At 44.3% G+C, this 23530-nt stretch overlaps 3 non-coding genes across 3 annotated transcripts; 2 read left to right on the forward strand and 1 right to left on the reverse strand.

Moving 5' to 3' along the window:
* Positions 1 to 20875: 20875 nt before the first annotated feature.
* On the reverse strand, positions 20876 to 21040 carry LOC133398846 (U1 spliceosomal RNA). Its single transcript, XR_009768092.1, has one exon. It is a non-coding gene; the product is annotated as a U1 spliceosomal RNA (small nuclear RNA).
* Positions 21041 to 22038: 998 nt separating this feature from the next.
* LOC133398847 (U5 spliceosomal RNA) lies at positions 22039 to 22152 on the forward strand. Its single transcript, XR_009768093.1, has one exon. It is a non-coding gene; the product is annotated as a U5 spliceosomal RNA (small nuclear RNA).
* A 1036-nt stretch (positions 22153 to 23188) lies between these two features.
* Positions 23189 to 23261, forward strand: trnat-cgu (transfer RNA threonine (anticodon CGU)). Its single transcript has one exon. It is a non-coding gene; the product is annotated as a tRNA-Thr (tRNA).
* The last annotated feature ends 269 nt before the right edge of the window (positions 23262 to 23530 follow it).

Raw genomic sequence — 23530 nt, forward strand, 5'->3', positions numbered from 1 at the left:
GGGAAAGCATCCTTTGTGAAGTTATGAGTGAAAATAAAAAAATGTGTACAGCAGGCGCTGGGAAGCATTTTTAAGCAATAAAAACTGCAAATGTTTGTAAAACTCCAACCAAATTTGTGGGATTCAAACCACTGCCTTAATTAATATAAAGGGGAGAGTTTTACTCGAAAAAGCAAGAGAATCTACTTGGAAAGCATCCTTTTTGAAGTTATGAGTCAAAATAAAAAATGTGTACAGCAGGCACTGGGAAGCATTTTTAAGCAACAAAAACTGCAAATGTGTGTAAAACCCCAACCAAAGCTTTGGGACTCAAACCACGGCCTGTAACTAGTATAAAGCGGAGTTTTACACTAAAAAGCAAGAGAATTTACTGGGACAGCATCCTTTGTGAAGTTATGAGTTACAATAAAAAAAAGTGTGCAGCATGCGCAGGGAAGCATTTTTTAGCGATAAAAACTGCAAATGTGTGTAAAACTCCAACCAAAGCTTTGGTATTCAAACCACTGCCTGTAACTAGTAAGAAGGGGAGAGTTTTACTCTAAAAAGCAAGAGAATTTCCTGGGACAGCATCCTTTGTGAAGTTATGAGTTACAATAAAAAAAGTGTACAGCAGAGGAAGCTGGGAAGCATTTTTAAGCAATAAAAACAGCAAATGTATGTAAAACTCCAACCAAAGCTTTGGGATTCAAACCACTGCCTGTAACTTGTATAAAGGGGAGAGTTCTACACTAAAAAGCAAGAGACTTTACTGGGAAAGCATTATTTGTGAAGTTATGAGTGAAAATAAAATAAGTGTACAGCAGAGGGAGCTGGGAAGCATTTTTAAGCAATAAAAACTGCAAATGTTTGTAAAACTCCAACCAAAACTTTGGGATTCAAACCACTGCCTGTAACTAGTATAAAGGGGAGAATTTTACTCTAAAAACCAAGAGAATTAACTGGGAAAGCATCCTTTGTGAAGTTATGGGTGAAAATAAAAAAGGTTTACAGCAGAGGAAGCTGGGAAGCATTTTTAAGCGATAAAAACTGCAAATGTGTATAAAACTCCAACTAAAGCTTTGGGATTCAAACCACTGCCTGTAACTCGTAAGAAGGGGAGAGTTTTACTCTAAAAAGCAAGAGAATTAACTGGGAAAGCATCCTTTGTGAAGTTATGGGTGAAAATAAACAAGGTTTACAGCAGAGGAAGCTGGGAAGCATTTTTAAGCGATAAAAACTGCAAATGTGTGTAAAACTCCAACCAAAGCTTTGGGATTCAAACCACTGCCTGTAACTCGTACGAAGGGGAGAGTTTTACTCTAAAAAGCAAGAGAATTTCCTGGGACAGCATCCTTTGTGAAGTTATGAGTGAAAATAAAAAAAGTGTACAGCAGAGGGAACTGGGGAGCATTTTTAAGCAATAAAAACAGCAAATGTGTGTAAAACTCCAACCAAAGCTTTGGGATTCAAACCACTACCTGTCACTTTCATAAAGGGGAGAGATTTACTCTTAAATGCAAGAGAATTTACTTGGAAATAATCCTTTGTGAAGTTATGAGTTACAATTAAAAAAAGTGTACAGCAGAGGGAGCTGGGGAGCATTTATAAGCAATAAAAACAGCAAATGTGTGTAAAACTCCAACCAAAGCTTTGGGATTCAAACCACTGCCTGTAACTAGTTTTAAGGGGAGAGTTCTACTCTAAAAAGCAAGAGACTTTACTGGGAAAGCATCCTTTGTGAAGTCATGTGTGAAAATAAAAAATGTGTACAGCAGTCGCTGGGAAGCATTTTTAATCAATAAAAACAGCAAATGTGTGTAAAACTCCAACCAAAGCTTTGGGATTCAAACCACTGCCTGTAACTAGTATAAAGGGGAGAGTTCTACTCTCAAAAGCAAGAGACTTTACTGGGAAAGAATCCTTTGTGAAGTTATGAGTTACAATAAAATAAGTGTACAGCAGAGAAGCTGGGAAGCATTTTTAGCAATAAAAACTGCAAATGTGTGTAAAGCTCAAACCAAAGCTTTGGGATTCAAACCACTGCCTGTAATTAATATAAAGGGGAGAGTTTTACTCGAAAAAGCAAGAGAATCTACTTGGAAAGCATCCTTTGTGAAGTTATGAGTCAAAATAAAAAATGTGTACAGCAGGCACTGGGAAGCATTTTTAAGCAACAAAAACTGCAAATGTGTGTAAAACCCCAACCAAAGCTTTGGGACTCAAACCACGGCCTGTAACTAGTATAAAGCGGAGTTTTACACTAAAAAGCAAGAGAATTTACTGGGACAGCATCCTTTGTGAAGTTATGAGTTACAATAAAATAAGTGTACAGCAGAGGGGGCTGGGAAGCATTTTTAGCAATAAAATTTGCAAATGTATGTAAAAATGCAAACAAAGCTTTGGGATTCAAACCACTGCCTGTAACTAGTACAAAGGGCAGAGTTTTACTCTAAAATGCAAGAGAATTTGCTTGGAAAGCATCCTTTGTGAAGTTATGAGTCAAAATAAAAAAAAGTGTACAGCAGGCGCTGGGAAGCATTTTTCAGCAATAAAAACAGCAAATGTGTGTAAAGCTCAAACCAAAGCTTTGGGATTCAAACCACTGCCTGTAACTCGTATAAAGGGGGGAGTTTTACTCTCAAAAGCAAGAGAATTTACTGGGAAAGCATCCTTTGTGAAGTTATGAGTCAAAATAAAAAAAGTGTACAGCAGAGGGAGCTGGGAAGCATTTTTAAGCAATAAAAACTGCAAATGTATATAAAACTCCAAACAAAGCTTTGGGATTCAAACCACTGCCTGTAACTAGTACAAAGGGCAGAGTTTTACTCTAAAATGCAAGAGAATTTACTTGGAAAGCATCCTTTGTGAAGTTATGAGTGAAAATAAAAAAATGTGTACAGCAGGTGCTGGGAAGCATTTTTAAGCAATAAAAACTGCAAATGTGTGTAAAACTCCAACCAAATTTTTGGGATTCAAACCACTGCCTTAATTAATATAAAGGGGAGAGTTTTACTCGAAAAAGCAAGAGAATCTACTTGGAAAGCATCCTTTGTGAAGTTATGAGTCAAAATAAAAAATGTGTACAGCAGGCACTGGGAATTATTTTTAAGCAACAAAAACTGCAAATGTGTGTAAAACCCCAACCAAAGCTTTGGGACTCAAACCACGGCCTGTAACTAGTATAAAGCGGAGTTTTACACTAAAAAGCAAGAGAATTTACTGGGACAGCATCCTTTGTGAAGTTATGAGTTACAATAAAAAAAGTGTGCAGCATGCGCAGGGAAGCATTTTTTAGCGATAAAAACTGCAAATGTGTGTAAAAGTCCAACCAAAGCTTTGGTATTCAAACCACTGCCTGTAACTAGTAAGAAGGGGAGAGTTTTACTCTAAAAAGCCAGAGAATTTCCTGGGACAGCATCCTTTGTGAAGTTATGAGTCAAAATAAAAAATGTGTACAGCAGGCACTGGGAATTATTTTTAAGCAACAAAAACTGCAAATGTGTGTAAAACCCCAACCAAAGCTTTGGGACTCAAACCACGGCCTGTAACTAGTATAAAGCGGAGTTTTACACTAAAAAGCAAGAGAATTTACTGGGACAGCATCCTTTGTGAAGTTATGAGTTACAATAAAAAAAGTGTGCAGCATGCGCAGGGAAGCATTTTTTAGCGATAAAAACTGCAAATGTGTGTAAAAGTCCAACCAAAGCTTTGGTATTCAAACCACTGCCTGTAACTAGTAAGAAGGGGAGAGTTTTACTCTAAAAAGCCAGAGAATTTCCTGGGACAGCATCCTTTGTGAAGTTATGAGTTACAATAAAAAAAGTGTACAGCAGAGGAAGCTGGGAAGCATTTTTAAGCAATAAAAACAGCAAATGTGTGTAAAACTCCAACCAAAGCTTTGGGATTCAAACCACTGCCTGTAACTTGTATAAAGGGGAGAGTTCTACTCTAAAAAGCAAGAGACTTTACTGGGAAAGCATTATTTGTGAAGTTATGGGTGAAAATAAAAAAGGTTTACAGCAGAGGAAGCTGGGAAGCATTTTTAAGCAATAAAAACTGCAAATGTGTATAAAACTCCAACCAAAGCTTTGGGATTCAAACCACTGCCTGTAACTAGTAAGAAGGGGAGAGTTTTACTCTAAAAAGCAAGAGAATTTCCTGGGACAGCATCCTTTGTGAAGTTATTGGTGAAAATAAAAAAGGTTTACAGCAGCGTTGGTCATTTTACTCATGAGGAGGGCGCATGGGAGATTGTTCAGGTTACAGCCTCTCAACACGCTCTAAACAATCTCCCCCGTCGCTCCTACATTTATTTGAAAATAGGAGGGTTTTACAAGACATAATGTTCTAAGCATTAAGACACAACACAAAACATAGGACCAGACGACACCTGTCCCGTCCCCGACCACATCCGATCACGTCCTTGGTCAAGGCGCCCTTCCATCGGATGTTGCTGAGTCATCTTCTTGAAGGCGAGACATCTTTCTATCTAAATATTGTCCATAATACTAATGCAAGCTACTAATGCAAAATACTAATGCAAGCTAAGCAAATAAATGATAACTTCTAAAATATATCTAACAGTAGTCAGTCACGTTATCCATTGCGCCACGAGCCCACGATGCCGTGGGGCCCTCTTTAAGCCCCTGTGGATTATTTTCACTGTCCCACATTTCAAACAGCAGCACTAAACAAAGGAATTGCAGGGCTTCATTCCTGCCATGACCCAGATTCGAACCGGGGTTGTTGTCGCCACAATGCAGAGTACTCCCCACATTCCAATCATGGCTTGGGTTGGTGGAACCTGGCACGTAAGTTGTCTGTCTAAAACTGTTGGCTGCAGCAAGGCTGAGGAAAACCTGCAGGATGCTGAGCCAGGACGACAGTGAATTAATGTGAAGTGCATGATAGGCATTAAACTGTCAATCAAGTGAATCATCTCAACATTTTACTGTATTGATAAGAATATTTATCAACATTAAATACAGATTACCATTTCAAGGGTTTTTATGCTCACATCATGTCTGGTGATGAAATGTGACACGAATGTCACTCTCCACTTTGTCATATTTTTAGATTTCATGAAATAAATTTTGAAGCCATAGTTTTAACAATTAGACAGAATAGACTCATGATCATGTTCTGCAATTTAACATTATGCAGAATCATTTTCATCCTATTACATAAGAGACTGTAATAACTTTCCTGCGTAATGTTCTTGACAAAATAAAAAAATATATAGCAATTCAGACAAATTTGGACAAACTGTTCTGGAAGTGCACGGTGGGCGACTGGTTAGCACATCTGCCTCACAGTTCTGGGGACCGGGGTTTAAACCCCGGTCCCCAGAACTGGGGGGTTTAAACCCGCCTGTGTGGAGTTTACATGTTCTGCCCGTGCCTGCGTGGGTTTTCTCCGGGCACTCCGGTTTCCTCCCACATTCCAAAAACATGCATGCTAGGTTCACCGAAGACTCTAAATTGCCCGTAGGTGCCAATGATTGTTTTTCTATGTGTACTGCGATTGGCTGGGGACTAATTCAGGGTGGACCCCGCGCCTCCTGCCCAAAGATAGCTTGGATAGGCTCCAGCAGCCCGCGAGTCTAGTGAGGATAAGCGGTGAAGAAAATGGATGTATGTTCTGGAAGTGATTGTTTTATAAGCTGGCACTTTCCGACACCTGATCGGCTTGTATGCGATCCATCTAAGGACTACGAATTTAGATGGAGAGGCCCCCGGTGAACACAACCGAAGAGCAAATGTTTTTTGTCCCTCCTGCCTTGCAACGAAGTCCCGAATACGAACCAATGAGCAGTGACCGTGGTTTCATCATTTTTGCTGTATGCACTGCGTAATACAATTGCCTAGCCAGTACAGCAGCCTGACACACGGCATCTCTTCCGGTCGGGTTATTGCTGCTTCCTGTTCCATTTTCTTCCTTCCCCCCCAATAAGAGCACCACATCTTCCTCCTCCTCCTTGTTCTCCAAGACCAGCGCCACCATGTGGTCACCCAGTCCCTCAATAACCCCTCTGCGAGTGACCTCAACCCCTGATGCTGCTAATCATAAAACAATAATAATCATAGCAAGAGTTTTGTTAATACATAAAGGCAATCGGTGTAAGAATTTCCAAGATGGCGCCTACCAGTGTGGCCGCCTCGTGTCCAGCAGAGGGTGCCTCGGTAACGCGCTCTCTAGTATTGTCTTTGTTTTTGTGTTTTTCGTCCGTCTTTGGAGACCTTACACGACTCACTTACACAAGGGGAGACCTGCTAACCATCAAGGAGGCTACTCCGGACTTTCTGTCACCAACTTTCGAAAATCCGCTCAGTTTTTTACCCGAGTTACTCACCGGAGCGGCGTCCGCGGTTTTCGGCGCATGGATGCGGAAGCGGCGCCACAGAGGAAAACGAGCCGGCATTCAGGTGAAACTCCGCAAGAGAGGACACAGATTGGCGTTCCCGTCGATCCACCTCGCGAATGTACGCTCCCTACCCAACAAAATGGACGAGCTTCATCTTCTGTTAAAGACCAGTAAAGACTTCGGACGTTCCGCGGCCATGTGCTTCACGGAGACCTGGCTTTGCGACGCTGTACCCGATGGCGCCGTCACGCTTCCCGGCTTCAACATTCATCGAGCGGACCGCGACATGGAATCATCGGGAAAAACGAAGGGCGGCGGGATATGCCTCCATATAAACTGAAAAATGGTGTACGGACGTCACGGTGCTCAGCACACACTGCAGCCCGCATTTGGAGTCGCTGTTTCTGAACTGTAAACCATTTTACTCGCCACGTGAGTTTGCATCGTTTATACTGGCTGGAGTCTATATCACACCGCAAGCTAACACGAGCGCCGCATTGCTAACGCTCGCCGAACAAGTCAACGAAATTGAAAAAAAACACCCTGACTCACCCCTCATTATTCTCGGGGACTTTAACAAAGCTAAACTCAACCACGAACTCCCTAAATACAAGCAGCACATCGACTGTCCTACCAGGGAAAATAATACTTTAGACCACTGCTACACTACGGTAAAAAACGCATACCGTGCTATACCTCGTGCAGCCCTGGGCTCGTCTGATCACTGCTTAATTCACTTAATACCGACGTACAAGCAAGAACTTAAATGTGCGAAGCCTACAGTGAAAACAGTCAAAAAGTGGACCAATGAAGCAAAGATGGAACTTCAAAGCTGTTTAGACTGCACAGACTGGAGTGTCTTTGAAAATTCAGCTGGCAGCCTGGATGAATATACGGACACTGTCACATCCTATATCAGTTTCTGTGAAGAGGTTTGTGTACCAACAAAATCATTTCGGACATTCAACAACAACAAGCCGTGGTTCACTGCTAAACTTAAGCAGCTTCGCCAAGCTAAGGAAGATGCATATCAGAGCGGGGACAGGGCCCTGTATAATCGAGCTAGAAACCAGCTTACTAAAGAAATTAACATTGCAAAGAGGATCTATGCAGCAAAGTTGGAAAAACAGTTTAGCGCGAACGACTCGAAATCAGTCTGGCGTGCATTCCAATCGCTGACTAATTACAAGCGACGATCCCCCCAAGCTGAGAACAATAGCACACTAGCCAACGACTTGAATACCTTCTATTGCAGATTTGAAAAGGACAGTTTCACTCCACACACCCACCCGGCCGCACCCGCGACCACAACCACACCTCTGACTTCTGCGTTAACCATCCATGAACAGGATGTGAGACGCATCTTCAAACAACAGAAGATTAACAAAGCAACAGGACCGGACCATGTGTCCCCATCCTGCCTCAAAGTCTGCGCGGACCAGCTCGCTCCAGTCTTCACTCAGATCTTTAACAGATCTTTGGAAATGTGCGAAGTTCCATCCTGCTTCAAACGCTCCACCATCATTCCAGTCCCCAAGAAACCTGCAATCTCTAGTCTGAATGACTACAGGCCTGTCGCTTTGACATCTGTGGTCATGAAGTCCTTTGAACGTCTCGTGCTGGACCACCTCAAGAGTGTCACAGGTCCCCTGCTGGACCCCCTGCAGTTTGCCTACCAAGCGAACAGGTCTGCGGATGATGCAGTCAACATGGGACTGCACTTCATCCTAGAACACCTCGACAGTGCAGGGACCTACGCGAGGATCCTGTTCGTGGACTTCAGCTCAGCGTTCAACACCATCATCCCTGAACTCCTTTCAACCAAGCTTCTCCAGCTCAGCGTCTCACCTGCCATCTGCCAGTGGATTTACAGCTTTCTGACGGGCAGGACACAGCAGGTCAGGCTGGGGGAGGCCACCTCATCCACACGCAGCATCAGCACTGGGGCGCCCCAAGGTTGTGTCCTCTCTCCGCTGCTCTTCTCTCTCTACACGAACGACTGCACCTCAGCGAACCCGACTGTCAAGCTCCTGAAGTTTGCAGATGACACCACTGTCATCGGCCTCATCAAGGACGGTGACGAGTCTGCATATCGACAGGAAGCGGAGCGGCTGGAGCTGTGGTGCGGGCGACACAACCTGGAGCTGAACACGCTCAAGACGGTAGAGATGATCGTGGACTTCAGGAGGCATCCTTCGCCACAGCTGCCCCTCACGTTGTCCAGCTGCCTTGTGTCAACCGTCGAGACCTTCAAGTTCCTGGGAATTACAATCTCTCAGGACCTGAAGTGGGCGATCAACATCAACTCCGTCCTCAAAAAGGCCCAGCAGAGGATGTACTTCCTGCGGCTTCTGAGAAAGCACGGCCTGCCACCGGAGCTGCTGAGACAGTTCTACACAGCGGTCATCGAATCGGTCCTGTGTTCTTCCATCACAGTCTGGTTTGGTGCTGCTACAAAAAAGGACAAACTCCGACTGCAACGGACAATCAAAACTGCTGAAAGGATTGTCGGTACCCCCCTACCCACCATTGAGGACTTGCACGCTGCCAGAACTAAGACAAGGGCGTGCAAAATCCTCTCGGACCGTCTGCACCCCGGTCACCAGCTCTTCCAGCTCCTTCCCTCAGGTAGGCTGCTACCGATCAACGCAAACTAGAACTAGTAGACATTCCAACAGCTTCTTCCCTCTTGCGATCAACTTCTTAAACACCTAACCTATAATTCCATTACAACAAGCTGGCAATTTTTTGACTTGAGTTCGTTGTCACATTTCTGTGGGGCCAATTATGTATTACTTGTGCACTCACTGTAGTTGTCTCGCCATGCTGCACTATTTGCATATACTGGCCACTCATGCCAGAGTAGCATCTGCTCCATTTGCACACTGATTGAGGAGTATCTGTAACATTTGCACAACCGACATTGTCCCAGATGATCGCACTACTCGTCACTTTAAACCGCATACACTCCTTGAAGTCTCAGCGCCCTTTGCACTAATGGTCATTGCACCGGACTATTGCAATATTAGTCGTTCGAACTGCTCTAAGTGCTAGAGGACTCTGCATCTTTTTGCACAATTGTTTTTTGTCAATGTCTTTATGTCCCCAAAGTGTTCTGTAAATTGACTGTTTGTTGTACTAGAGCGGCTCCAACTACCGAAGACAAATTCCTTGTGTGTTTTGGACATACTTGGCAAATAAAGATGATTCTGATTCTGATTCTGAAAATGCCATAAATTACACACACACCCACTTGGAGGGTTTAAGCTTTATTTTATCAAAGTAAACCTGCTCATTTGTTGACATATCAAATAATATGTAAGTATCCCTTAATTGCTGAAAGCGTAAATCACAGAGTCAGGTCACAGAAACAACAAGAGTCAAAGATGCTTGCAATACATAAGGACAAAAGTATTTCACAATTTTGTATAACAAATTATTTTGATAACAAATGCATGGTCTGCGAAGTGCAATAGATAGACTCCTTGTTAGTACAGTGGACAGTATATAAGCCTGTCACGCGGAAGACCGGCGTACGATTCCCTGACGGTGTCACGTACGTGGTTAGGGCGAGGGAGAGTAACGCAAGGCAAGAACATGGTGGACCCAATTGCAGGGAAGCAGGAAGGCAAGGCAGGAGTGCGGGAGTCTCAAAATAATATTTAATCTTCAAAAAAGGAAAATTACACCTGACAATGACATACCACAATGACAAAGACAACTGGCGACTATGACATGGCAAATCCATGTGACAACGACAATGAACCGACAAGAACTGAAAGAAAACAGGGAACTAAATACAAACAAATTGACGAAGACAACAAGGAACACCTGGACAAGACATGAGTGGCTGGAGAGAGCTGAGTCCACCCCTCAGGTCAGTCTGGTGGCCATCCAGGCCACCCGAGGTGAGGTGCTTGGCTGAGCGGTTCAGGAGGTCGTCAAGGACGCCAAGCACCAGGGTCTTTACAGGGCCATTCAGGCGGCCGGCCACGGTGCCGAATCCAATGGTAATGCAGGGGCCAGGCAATAGGGTCGGGTGGCGGCCGCTGGACGAACGCCGCCGGAGCGGGGTCGGGTGTCGGCCGCTGGACGAACGCCGCCGGAGCGGGGTCGGGTGGCGGCCGCTGGACGAAGCGCCGCCGGAGCGGGGACGGGTGGCGGCCGCTGTACGAGCGCCGCCGGAGCGGGGTCGGGTGGCGGCCGCTGGACGAGCGCCGCCGGAGCAGGGTCGGGTGGCGGCCGCTGGACGAGCGCCGCCGGAGCAAGGACGGGTGGCGGCCGCTGGACGAGCGCCGCCGGAGGAAGGACGGGTGGCGGCCGCTGGACGAGCGCCGCCGGAGCAAGGACGGGTGGCGGCCGCTGACGAGCGCCGCCGGAGCGGGAACCTGGCGCAGCTGCCGAGGAGCAGGAGCGGGAGCCTGGCCGCAGCTGCCGAGGAGCAGGAACGGGAGCCTGCCGCAGCTGCCGAGGAGCAGGAACGGGAGCCTGCCGCAGCTGCCGAGGAGCAGGAACGGGAGCCTGCCGCAGCTGCCGAGGAGCAGGAACGGGAGCCTGCCGCAGCTGCCGAGGAGCAGGAACGGGAGCCTGCCGCAGCTGCCGAGGAGCAGGAACGGGAGCCTGGCGCAGCTGCCGAGGAGCAGGAACGGGAGCCTGCCGCAGCTGCCGAGGAGCAGGAACGGGAGCCTGCCGCAGCTGCAGAGAAGCAGGAACAGGGCCTGCAGTCGCTTCCTCAGCCTGCCGCCATTGAGGTTTGGGAGTAGAGGGTACGGGAGTGGCAGAGTGCACAAGGTCTCGGGAAGGTGAACTAGGAAAAATGGCTGGTACTGAACATGGTGCTGGCAGGTTTGACTAGACGTGACTTAATTGGAGCCGTAGAACAACGTGTGGGAACAGGTGAAAAATTAAGTGACTTGTGAACAGGGGAAAAACAACGAGGGGGCAAAATATGACCTTTACTTGGGCGCTTCCATTGGGCACCACGCGGCGGTCCCGGGTAGATGGCCAAACGGGTGCCCAAGAAAAGGTCAGAGGGAAAGGATTTGGACTCACTGGGGTTGGAAATGGGGAGACATGACAAAAACTGATGAGGACGGGATAAACTAGGGAAGCAACCAGAAAAATCTAAGTCTGTGTCAGAGTCAGAATCAGACAGAAGGTTAACTAAATCGGGGCCATCTTCACAATCAGAAAAATCAGAATCTAAAGAAACATGTGGATGTAAAATAGTAGGGCATGGTGAATAACTAGGACAAGTGGGGGGACCCGATGAAAAGGGCAGAAAAGACTGAACGATAGGGCTTACTGGAGGAGGGTAGGTATGGATGGCAGGCTGAGGATGGTGGGAGGCAGTTTGGTGGTGTCCGGGGTGACGCCATCTTGTTCCCGCTGGGTCCTGTTCTAGTCGGTTCATTCTGTCACGTACGTGGTTAGGGCGAGGGCGAGTAACGCAAGGCAAGAACATGGTGGACACAATTGCAGGGAAGCAGGGAGGCAAGGCAGGAGTGCGGGAGTCTCAAAATAATATTTAATCTTCAAAAAAGGAAAATGACACCTGACAATGACATACCACAATGATAAAGACAACTGGCGACTATGACACGGCAAAGACATGTGACAACGACAATGAACCGACAAGAACTGAAAGAAACCAGGGAACTAAATACAAACAAATTGACGAGACAACGAGGAACACCTGGACAGGACATGAGTGGCTGGAGAGAGCTGATTGGTTGACACAAAGCAGACGAGAACAGGTGGACACAACAACTTAATGAGCACACGACAAACATGGAACACCGGAAAACATGGAACAAAACTAAACACAACCCAAGCCAAAACACAGACCATGACAGATGCTGAGATCAAGGATGGAGAGAGGCCCCCACTAGCGATGAAAGACATGGGAAGTTGTGAGATATACCCTCAAACTATCCAGCACAACCCCATTGGGAGGTACCCTGAATGTGCACAAACAATTTCAATCGCTTGCCGAGTGACCAGAGGCCTCATGTACAAAGACTTGCATGGATTTCCTACTGAAAAACGTCGTACGCACAAAAATATCCAGATGAATCTGTGTGTACGCATGAATCCAAGCACATTTCCTTCGTACATCCCAATCAATGTGGAAATGAGCGCACATGTTGGAGGAGCTGACCCCTCCCGGTCCACGCCCACATTTAAATATGCAAATCATATTTAAATGAACCCTGTGCCTGAGATCCCGAAGGTAATGAAGAAAAATAAATTTTCTGAATGCGACGTTGCTCAATGTGGAGGTGCGCAAGAAAATCCTCTTTGGCACACTGTCCTCCGGCGGTAACAACAAGCGAAAGAGGAGCGAATGGGACAGCGTGATGCGGCTGTCAATGCTGTGGGGTCGGAACAGCGCACACACGCTGAACTAACAAAGAAATGCAGGCATTAAGGTGGATGTGAAGCGGAGGACAGCTGCCCACGGCCAAAGTGTGACCAAAACAGGCGGAGGAACGGGCGCGGAGGGCCTCACCCCATTTGAGGAGCGAGTCGCTGCAATCATGGGTGACGTTGCTCTCTCAGGGGTGGTGGGAGCACGTGGCTGACTCTGATCACCACATAAGGTAAGTATTTTTACAACTCACAACAAATGTGTTCATACAGTAACCTACACTCAGAGAAAGGTTCATGCGTAAATGTATGTTTGGTATTTGTAATACATCTTTTGAATTCTAATAGAAGCACATCAGCATATCAAAGAGAATATCAAAAACTGTGACTCATGTTTGATTACTCAATTTATTATTTTAATACACAGGAGAGAACACGCAGTCGCAGCCACGTGCTACATGTTCGGGGGATTCCTCCAGCGTCCCTCACTGAAAAAAAAGTCATTTGAATTTCCTTAATTTGAACATGGACATTGGTTGCACATGATTAAAATGTGTTAAAATGACATAATTTTACCCCTCTTCTCTTAAAAAAAATGGCACTACACGCATACGCGGATATTTCATCCACCGTTCCTTTGCGTCTCCTCCGGCATCCCCTCTGACGCAGTTACGCTCCAACAACCGGCTGGTGCTGCCGCCCGACTGGCCGTGTTCTCACCCGTGCTGTGCTGGAGTCATGAGGAGATTGTGAGGGCAATAGGCAGCATTAAATGATCGCCTTGATCAATTTATCGGCGTCCTCACAAATATCAGTGATTCATTTAATACACTGGTCAACAAGTGAATTCCGAGTCCTTGCTTCTTTTACATTGTTGAAATCAAATGTTGTCGAGCATGAATTGTTCATCAGTGCTAACTGTTCATATGTCTCTGATGTGCAGATTTCTGAGAACAGTTTCCCAGCATCACCTCTAAGTGTCGCCCAAGCACCAAAAGCTGCAGAAACGTGCGTACGCCAACCATGCAGTTGGCGTGAGGCACCGCCCATTTTCACGCTCATTTCACTCTTGATACATCTGAACTTTGCCGTGAAAAAGAACGTACGCCACGTTTTTGTGCGTAAGCACCTTTTGTACATGAGGCCCCTGGTCTTATTTCAAGCTCTCATTAATATATATTTTTTCGTAGTGTGTGGCAATGGAGAGTACATCATCTCTACCGCCATGGCTCTGAGTAACAAGTGCTTCGGCTCGGCACAGGAGTTTGCTTGGGCACATGACTCATCTGAGTAAGTGTTCACTTTTAAGTCTGTCTGGGTTGCTTTACTACTCAATTGCTACAGTATGAGCATTGATATCCAACCTAAGCACGTAAGACTTGTCCTTTTCTCTTTCAATAGGAAACTCGACAAGTTTTCCAAAAATCACGGTCCTAAATGCCAAGTTTGGTTGAAATGGCCACTTCAACCTGAGTATAACAAATCAAGTATTTTGAAAGTGGCATGATAGGTTCCGGAAAAATGTAGTTTGTGTCGCAAAAAATGGACTCTCCGGAGAGTGTTTTTGTGTGATATTGCCGATAGAAAATCTGGCCAAAAAACACCTTCAAATTAGAGTGAAACAGTATGACTTTATTATTTCTCAACATATCTCAACATCTTTCTTATTTATTTGTAAGCGCATATGTAATAGTTCATGCCTGTTCTCTTTTTAACAGATATCCAAATAGAGAAAGCAACAGAATTTCAAAGATCTGCCCATCCAGGTGTCCTGTGTGGTCAAACTTATGAGAAAACTTCAAAGTTCAGCCCAAAATTCCAACCCCCCCAAAACCCAACTCTCCCCCTCCCTCCCTCCCTCCATGCAACTTTGACTGTGAGCGGCGGTTCACGGCTTTAAGCTTGTATTTTAATGAATTGTTCACTGTCTGCCTAACTGCTGCTTGTTGTGAAGTGAGTTGAGTTCACTGACACCACACAGTGATCGGATACATTTTTTGTTCACAAGTCAAAGCATAAAATGGGCCCACGGCAGCTCGCATCTTGAAAACTCCAAATTCAGACAATTATGGGTGGCGGGGGGATGGGGTGTACACTGTATTGTGAAAATGTTCTCATAACGTGTGTCAACTCTCCCACAATGATACCACATTACATTATAAGTTCATGGATTTTGGGATCATGGATCAATGGCTGTGGGAAGTTGCTGGATATTGGCAGGAACTAGAACACGCGGTCGTTTACGTCGATCCAGAGCATCCCAAACATGCTCAATGGGTGACATGTCCGGGGAGTATGCTGGCCATGCAAGAACTGGGATGTTTTCAGCTTCCAGGAATTGTGTACAGATCCTAGCAACATGGGGCCGTGCATTATCATGCTGCAACATGAGGTGATGGTCGTGGATGAATGGCACAACAATGGGCCTCAGAACCTCGTCACGGTATCTGTGTGCATTGAAAATGCCATCAATAAAATGCACCTGTGTTCGTTGGCCATAACATATGCCTGCCCAGACCATAACCCCACCGCCACCATGGGCCACTCGATCCACAACGTTGACATCAGCAAACCGCTCACGCACACGATGCCACACACGCTGTCTGCCGTCTGCCCTGAACAGTGAAAACCGGGACCGAGAGAAAACCTCTCCAATGTGCCAGACGCCATCGAACGTAAGCATTCGCCCATTGGAAGTCTGTTACGATGACGAACTGCAGTCAGGTCGAGACCCCGATGAGGACGACGAGCATGCTGATGAGCTTCCCTGAGACGGTTTCTGACAGTTTGTGCAGAAATTCTTTGGTTATGCAAAGCGATTGTTGCAGCATCTGTCCAGGTGGCGGGTCTCAGACGATCTCGGAGGCGAACATGCTGGATGTGGAGCTCCTGGGCTGGTGTGGTTACACGTGGTCTGCGGTTGTGAGGCCGGTTGGATGTCCTGCCAAATTGTCTGAAACGCCTTTGGAGACGGCTTATGGTAGGGAATTGAGCATTCAATTCACGGGAAACAGCTGTGGTGGACATTCCTGCAGTCAGCATGCCAATAGCACGCTCCCTCAGAAATTGCGACATCTGTGGCATTGTACTGTGTGATAAAACTGCACATTTCAGAGTGGCCTTTTATTGTGGCCAGCCTAAGACACACCCGTGCAACAATCATGCTGTCTAATCAGCATCTTGATATGCCACACCTGTGAGGTGGGATGGAGAAATGCTCACTAAAACAGATTTAGACAGATTTGTGAACAATATTTGAGGGAAATGGCCTTTTGTGTATGTAGAAAAAGTTTTAGATCTGGGAGTCCAGCTCACGAAAAATGGGAGCAAAAATGTATGTTGCATTTATATTTTTGTTCAGTGCAGTTTAATAATAACTTCCTGAACATGCATCCGATTTACAACATTATTAACAATCATATTCTGTATTATAATTTACTCATTTCATCCATTACATTATACACTTTTCAGGCCCATGGATGGATAGGTGATTGCATTCATAAATAAATAAATGCATAACAAATAAACAAATGTCACTCGTTTGGAAGGCACTGAAAGGAACAAAACGAGGTATGGCAAACTTTCTGTCTGCCTTTTTTGGCTACGTTTTAGGACCTTAACCGATATGTCCTCCTCTTAAAGTTCCACCCTGGTTGGCGGAATTGTGATTTTGAACTTTTAACACACCTATGAATTGATCAAGGCGATCATTAATGTCGCCAATTGCCCTCACAATCGCTTCGTGACTCCAGCACATGCACTGCAAAAAAAGGCCTTTGAATTTACTGCATTTGAACATGTACATCGGTTGCACATGATAAAAATGTATTTAGTTTTTTTTCAGCGTGTGTGTCCACTCCTGTGTATTAAAATAATACATTGATAATAATAAATTACAACCCCAATTCCAATGAAATTGGGACGTTGCGTTAAACATAAATGAAAACAGAATGCAATGATTTTCAAATCATGATCAACCTATATTTAATTGAATACACTACAAAGAGAAGATATTTCATGTTCAAACTGCTCAAGATTTTTTTTTTTTTTAGCAAATAATCATTCATTTAGAATTTTATGGCTGCAACACGTTCCAAAAAAGCTGGGACAGGGTCATGTTTACCACTGTGTTACATCACCTTTTCTTTTAAAAACATCAATAAACGTTTGGGAACTGAGGACACTAATTGTTGAAGCTTTGTTGGTGGAATTCTTTCCCATTCTTGCTTGATTTACAGCTTCAGCTGTCTGGTCTCTGTCGTATTTTACGCTTCATAATGCGCCACACATTTTCAATGGGAGACAGGTCTGGAATGCAGGCAGGCCAATTTAGTACCCGCACACTTTTACTACAAAGCCACGCTGTTGTAACACGTGCAGAATGTGGTTTGGCATTGTCTTGCTGTTTTTCTCCAAAGAGACCCTGGATTGGATTGGATTGGCTACTTCCCCTCTCATCTGCTGCAGGAGATCACTGTTCATTTAAGAAGAAAAAAAGGATACGTCGAAACACTTGTGTGCATACACCAAAGTCAGAGAGTCAATGTTTTTAATCCGGAGGTTGACCTATTTATTTTATACATTATCAAAAAGTGAGATGCTACTGCTCAACTTAGTCTAGATGTGCTAGGTGATTATATGAATAATCCAATTAACAGGGGATGCATACTACGAGACACAATTAAACACACCAAACATCTATCCATTGTGTACACACCCCCTACCCAGTTTAGGGTAGTGTATCCCAGGGGTGGGCAAACCTTTTGGCTCAAGGGCCTCATTGACTTTGAAAATTTGAAGCCATTGTATTATTAATACTTAGATTTACTTTGAATGGAAACAGTGTTGTTTTGTTGATCACCTTTTTTTGCCATTGCATCTGTCTGGTGTTAGTTTTGTTGTGGCAAATCTCGGGTGTTCATCACAATTCTCGGGTGTTCATCACTCAGATGGGATCTGTAGGATGTATTGTTGGAGTCTGTTCACACACATACGCAGAGCCAAACACCGCCAGCATCCTCTGTCATATTCTGGATTTTTGGAAATGTGTCTGCGCTTAATGAAGCATAAAACTCATCCAGTTTGAGAATCATACTTCTCTTTTAAGACAATATCACACTGGAGATCAAGCAGGTCCATCTGCAGCTCCGTGGCGCTGTTTCAGGGTCTCGCGTGACTGAATCTTGGATGGAAGTTTGTCAAATTAAGGTGTTTTGCTGAGGCCGCAAGCTTAATTTTAACCGCTGAGCTGTAGCCATCGGTTCCTGCGTCGATTGGCTGCTCGCATAATCAGCATGCTTGGTAGAAAAGTGACGGCTGACGTTATATTCCTCTAAAACCGCAACGGTTTCTTAACAAATTAAACATGCAGCCTTTGACCGGACTTCAGTGAAAAAGTATTTAGTAGTCCATTCTATATTAAACACTCAGCACCACTGTTCCCACAGTTACCTTTACTGATGACTTGATTTCAAAAGTAACTAAGTTAGAAAAAAAATACTTTTTAGTTACTTTCAGCAGCTTCCAAGTGGAATATCACTTACCCACAGTACCCAAAAAAAACATTTCACTTAACTGTACCCCTGAGTTGGTAATGTACACCACACAAGTTACATCAAAATGACCCAATAACTTAAATATTAGTGTTAAATCAGCAACTTAGTGCAGAATTGACACGACAACACAGTACAGTAAGTTCCAAAACGTAAACAAGCACAACATTCTCGAAAGACTCTTAACTGATAGATGGATGGATGGATGGATGGATGAATGGATAGATGGATAGATGGATGCCTACTGTGGTCCATGAAGGCAATTGTGTGTGCGCGTTTGTGCGTGTACGTGAACGTGAGTGGCGGTTTGATATTGGGGGCATACAAACACACACACACACAACAGAACTCAACATATACAGTATGACCACCAGTATAATGTTCTCTCGTTTACAGCATAAAAGTAGGGCTGCATTTCAAAATGAGAGCAGATAAATAAAATGGGAAAATTCTACATTTTCAAATGACATGATTAACTTCAGAAAAATGTAATAAAAGGAAGGAAAAGTTTAAACTTTTTTTTTTTTTATCTCAACACACACCAGTCTTGACCAATTTTACACATTTTGATTCAACACATCTGAACACGTGGCACGGCTGCCGACTGGTTAGAGTGTCTGCCTCACAGTTGTGAGGACCAGGGTTCAATCCTCGGTCCCCGCCTGTGTTGCGTTTGCATGTTCTCCCCTTGCCTGCGTGGGTTTTCTCCGGGCACTCCGGTTTCCTCCCACATCCCAAAAACATGCATGGTAGGTTAATTGACGACTCTAAATTGCCCGTAGGTGTGAATGTGAGTCCAGATGGTTGTTTGTTTATGTGTGCCCTGCGATTGGCTGGCAACCAGTTCAGGGTGCACCCCGCCTGCTGACCGATGATAGCTGGCACTCCCGTGACCCTTGTGAGGATAAGCGGCTCAGAAAATGCATGGGTGGATGGTTAGTGTGGTGCGCTGTCGGAGAGTTGACTTTGATATGTCACACGACACGGAAGATATCCCAAAAAAAACTTTTCATTTTGGAGTTGTAGGGCGACCGTAGGGCCAAATCGTTGGTCGTGGATTATTTCACACTCCAAGAAGTTTTGTCGTTCCCAACAAAATATGTCGGGTCCGTTCTGGGAAATCGGCTGCCATAGCTAATCGGGCCAATATCAGTGTTAAAATCATGTAGTCTGATGTAAACATAAGAAGCGGTGTACTAGTACGTATGCAGTGATTCAAGTTCACTGCGAACTAGTACGACGAGTGATTGGTTTGCGGAAGGAACGACGTACTACGCAGTGAATGTACTCATAAGTGATTTTAATAGCTTTTACTGGCAGCCGGTTCTTCAAGCTAATGGCTAATGTTGAGTCAGTCAAGCACATGAAAACACCGTCCAACCCACACGGTGCGTGGGTTGGACGGTGTCTCCATAATCTTAACAGACTACACATAAAGTCATGAGAGAGACAGGAGACCGACATTGGAGTGAGATTCGCCAGTGCAAGGTAAACTGATGCGGCACTGTTTGCAAAAAGTCTGTAAGGTACAGTGGCAACACCATGAATCTATATAAACACATGAAAACGCAGACCTCCGGAAACCGGGAGAGGAGGAGAGAAATTCCCCTGGGCCCTACCCGTGGCTCCGTTGCCAGACCCCCAATGCAGGGGCAGAGGTCATTGGCGGAAGCTTTTCAGCATGGCAAAGAATATAATACTTTACCATTAGTTAATATTCATTTTCAAATTTAAACTGTCTTTTAGTCAATTGAACCAACTAAAAAATATCAATTATGCTAAGACCTTTATGTATGTGTAATACCATGGAATTTACAGTACATTCAAATCTTATTTAAATGAATACATTTACTGGAATACAAAAAAAGGCGGCACGGTTGGGCGACTGGTTAGAGCGTCTGCCTCACAGTTCTGAGGACCGGGGTTCAATTCCCAGCCCCGCATGTGTGGAGTTTGCATGTTCTCCCCGTGCTTGTGTGAGTTTTCTCCGGCCACTCCGGTTTCCTCCCACATCCCAAAAACATGCATGGTAGGTTCACGACTCTAAATTGCCCATAGGTGTGACTGTGAGAGCGAATTGTGAAGACAAGACAAGACACGCAAGCTCGCTGTAACAGCCCGGCTAACCAACGTGCCTACTAGTGGCCATATTGGGGAGGTTGACGTTCCCATTGTTAAGCTTTTTCTTCAATAATAATAATAATAACAGATTACATTTATTGCGCTTTTCAAGACACTAAAAGATGGTTTACACTGATTAGATAATAACATTAAGTAAACAGGAAGCACAGGTGCTGGTGTCATAGATAGGTAGGCCATAATTTAGCCTTTTTCTTTTTGTAAATAAATAATCTCCCCGCCATTCCTAGTTTACAATACCTGACAACAACAACGCATAGTCCTTCGGTGAATGTGTTGAGTGAACGTGAGCCTCGATGATGGATCATTAACTGAATAAGAAAGCATTGAATGACGATGTGAAAAAGAACTGTATGTGAACGATTTTTGAATGATTCAGTACAATCAGTCATCATTATCAGTAACATCGCTTCATTACCACACAACTACATCGCGATTGAAAACACTGTTTTCTCTTTTGTTAACCAATGATAAGGGGAGAGCGCGAACGCAGTCCCCCCACTACCAGAAATTATGCAGTCGAGATTCCCACATTTGGGGAATTCGCAGGGGTCAGCACAACCGGAGTGCAATGGCTGAGCCTCACCCTGGGTGAACCACCTTCTTGATCATGGTGTCTCCCCTGCCAGGTAAGTATGAGTTGGACTCGGCGCGAGCACGCAAGTCATTCATGCGCACGCTATGTCAAGCGACGGTGTCGTCATGAGCATGTGAACAACCGTACACATCAGGGGCAAGCCGGAACATACGCTAGATGAAACGCTACTGTGTGCTAATACATGAAGAAATATGCTTCATATTTGAGAATTTCAGTTTAAATTGAGACAGTAAATTGATACCCATAATGCACAGCGGCATCGAGACACGATAAAATAAGTTGAAAGTGGGGTCATTCACACCCAGAAACATATAAACCACCCATTCGGGTTTAAGAGAGACCAATGATTTGAAAAGAAAATCGAATGTAAACATAACTAGAAGTAGTTCTTGACGAAATAATGCATTCGTCTAGTAGAACGCCAGACACGAAAAAAACCAAATAACTCATTATTTTCTTAAGTTGTTTCAGACTTAATACCCGGCTAAAGGATATGCGTTAATGTCCGCATTCTGTTGGAACGACGTGGACCACGTGACCAAGGAACACGCGCATCTGACAACATTCTTTGAATATAAAAGAAAAACAACACAGTTGACATTCGTTTCATAATTGTTGTTTGGCATGTTCATATGTGACTCATCTGTGATGATCATGTCGATATGACCTGGTATTGCAGTACCTCCAAGAACGGTGTACCCCCACAAGATTGTCCAAATATTCATAAACTCAACCGAACACACCAATCAATCAGGTGACATGAAATGTGTCACGTTCTCACAATGCAGTGCGTCAAAACGGTTCACAATCTTGATAAAGAACGGCAAAGCAGAGCATCTATCCACATTGTCTTTGTTTACATTGTTTTTTTGCATGACAGGATGAGAATATTTTGCATGACAGGATGAGAATATTGTAGTATGTCAAATGTATTTGGATTTGTTATTATAAAATCGTCCAATGTTTGAATTTAAGACCGTCTGTTAAAATGGCATGGCAGACAATGAGATAGTCCGCTTCGCTGTGACCAAAGCAGTTCACTCTTGTTTCCCTTCAAATCGTATAAAGCTTTCGCCTTTTACTAAAGATTTCTGTGGGGAGGAACACCAAGAGTCTATCTAAATTTTTTGATGCTCTGCGAAAGCAGAGCGTTATCTTGTTGTGAAAAGTAAAATTTATTGTCTAGATACATCAACCTGTTTCCCTCATGATTTTGTATTTAAAGCATTCATCTGATTGCTGTAGAGTGGCTTGAGAAGTGCTGTGTCAGCTTAATTGCAGTTGTGTTGTTATTAATTAAAAGGCTTTAATAATTGCATTAGAGACACCGGTCTGTCTGTATATATGTGTACATGTATTATGAATTTACATTTATTTTAAATATGTGTGCTTGTTTTCATGTGCTTGACTGGTCCAACATTAGCCATTAGCTTGCCGAAACGGATGCTCGTGAAAGCTGTCCCGTAAGGAAGAACGGTTGCAATCACTCACGAGTACGTCCACAGCATAATAAGTCGTTCCTTGCGCCAACGAATCACTCATTGTACAAGTTCGCAGTGAAATTCCGCCTGGGTCGCTCGTGGCAGGACATGACTAGCTCAACGAACGAATCACTCGTTGCTAACAGTACATTCAGTTCAGTAGTACATTCAGCTTGCATGTGGCTCATGTTTCAAAGTCGTGACCCACTTTCATATAAATTGAAAAGAATAAATTATTTTGTTTAAAAGTAGACTTTACGCCGATCTGATCGGTGTTATCGTTATCGGCCGATAATTAACATTTTATGCTGACCGGAACAGGTGTGTTGTTAGCTTGTTAACCGAAGTGCTAATGGTATGTTAGCAAGCGATGAAAGTGTACCTGATGATTTTTGACACAATCAAAATCACTATGCAGATAGCTGCATTCATACCTTGGCTCGCATTATGGATAAAAACTGAAACGAGACTTCAGGGATCCATGAGACGTGAATTCTCGAACCCTGGTTTACAAGACCAGATCACTAACCAGTGAGATTTGAGCCCATGATATTTAAGTCGTTGGCATTCTTTGTTTTAAAATGGGAACTGCTTTCATAGTTGTGCTGTTTTACCTTGTAAGCTAAAATGGTAACATGACAACATAGCACTTGCCCCGCTTTTGTTAACCCATGTACCAAAATACTAACACTATTCAGTAACGCAAGGCCTCATAGCTCAGTGGTTAGAGCACTGGTCTCGTAAACCAGGGGTCGTGAGTTCAAATCTCACTGGGACCTGTTTGCAAGCTAAACAGCTGCTATTTGAAACAGGACTAATACAGACAAAGGCTACACTCTGCATGTATCATTGGAACAGCTATCTTCTTCTCCTCTGTCTATACTCACGATCTCTGTACAGTAAATTGGCATCTTGGTCCTACTGAAAGTCAAGCCATATTTTAACATCCACCGAAATTATTTAAACACTTACAGAAGGCCTCGTAGCTCAAGGGCTACATCACTGGTCTTGTAAAGCAGAGGTTCTGAGTTCAAGCCTCACTGTGGCC

This window comes from Phycodurus eques, unplaced genomic scaffold, assembly GCF_024500275.1.
Source record: "Phycodurus eques isolate BA_2022a unplaced genomic scaffold, UOR_Pequ_1.1 contig_373, whole genome shotgun sequence".
Lineage (NCBI taxonomy): Eukaryota > Metazoa > Chordata > Actinopteri > Syngnathiformes > Syngnathidae > Phycodurus > Phycodurus eques.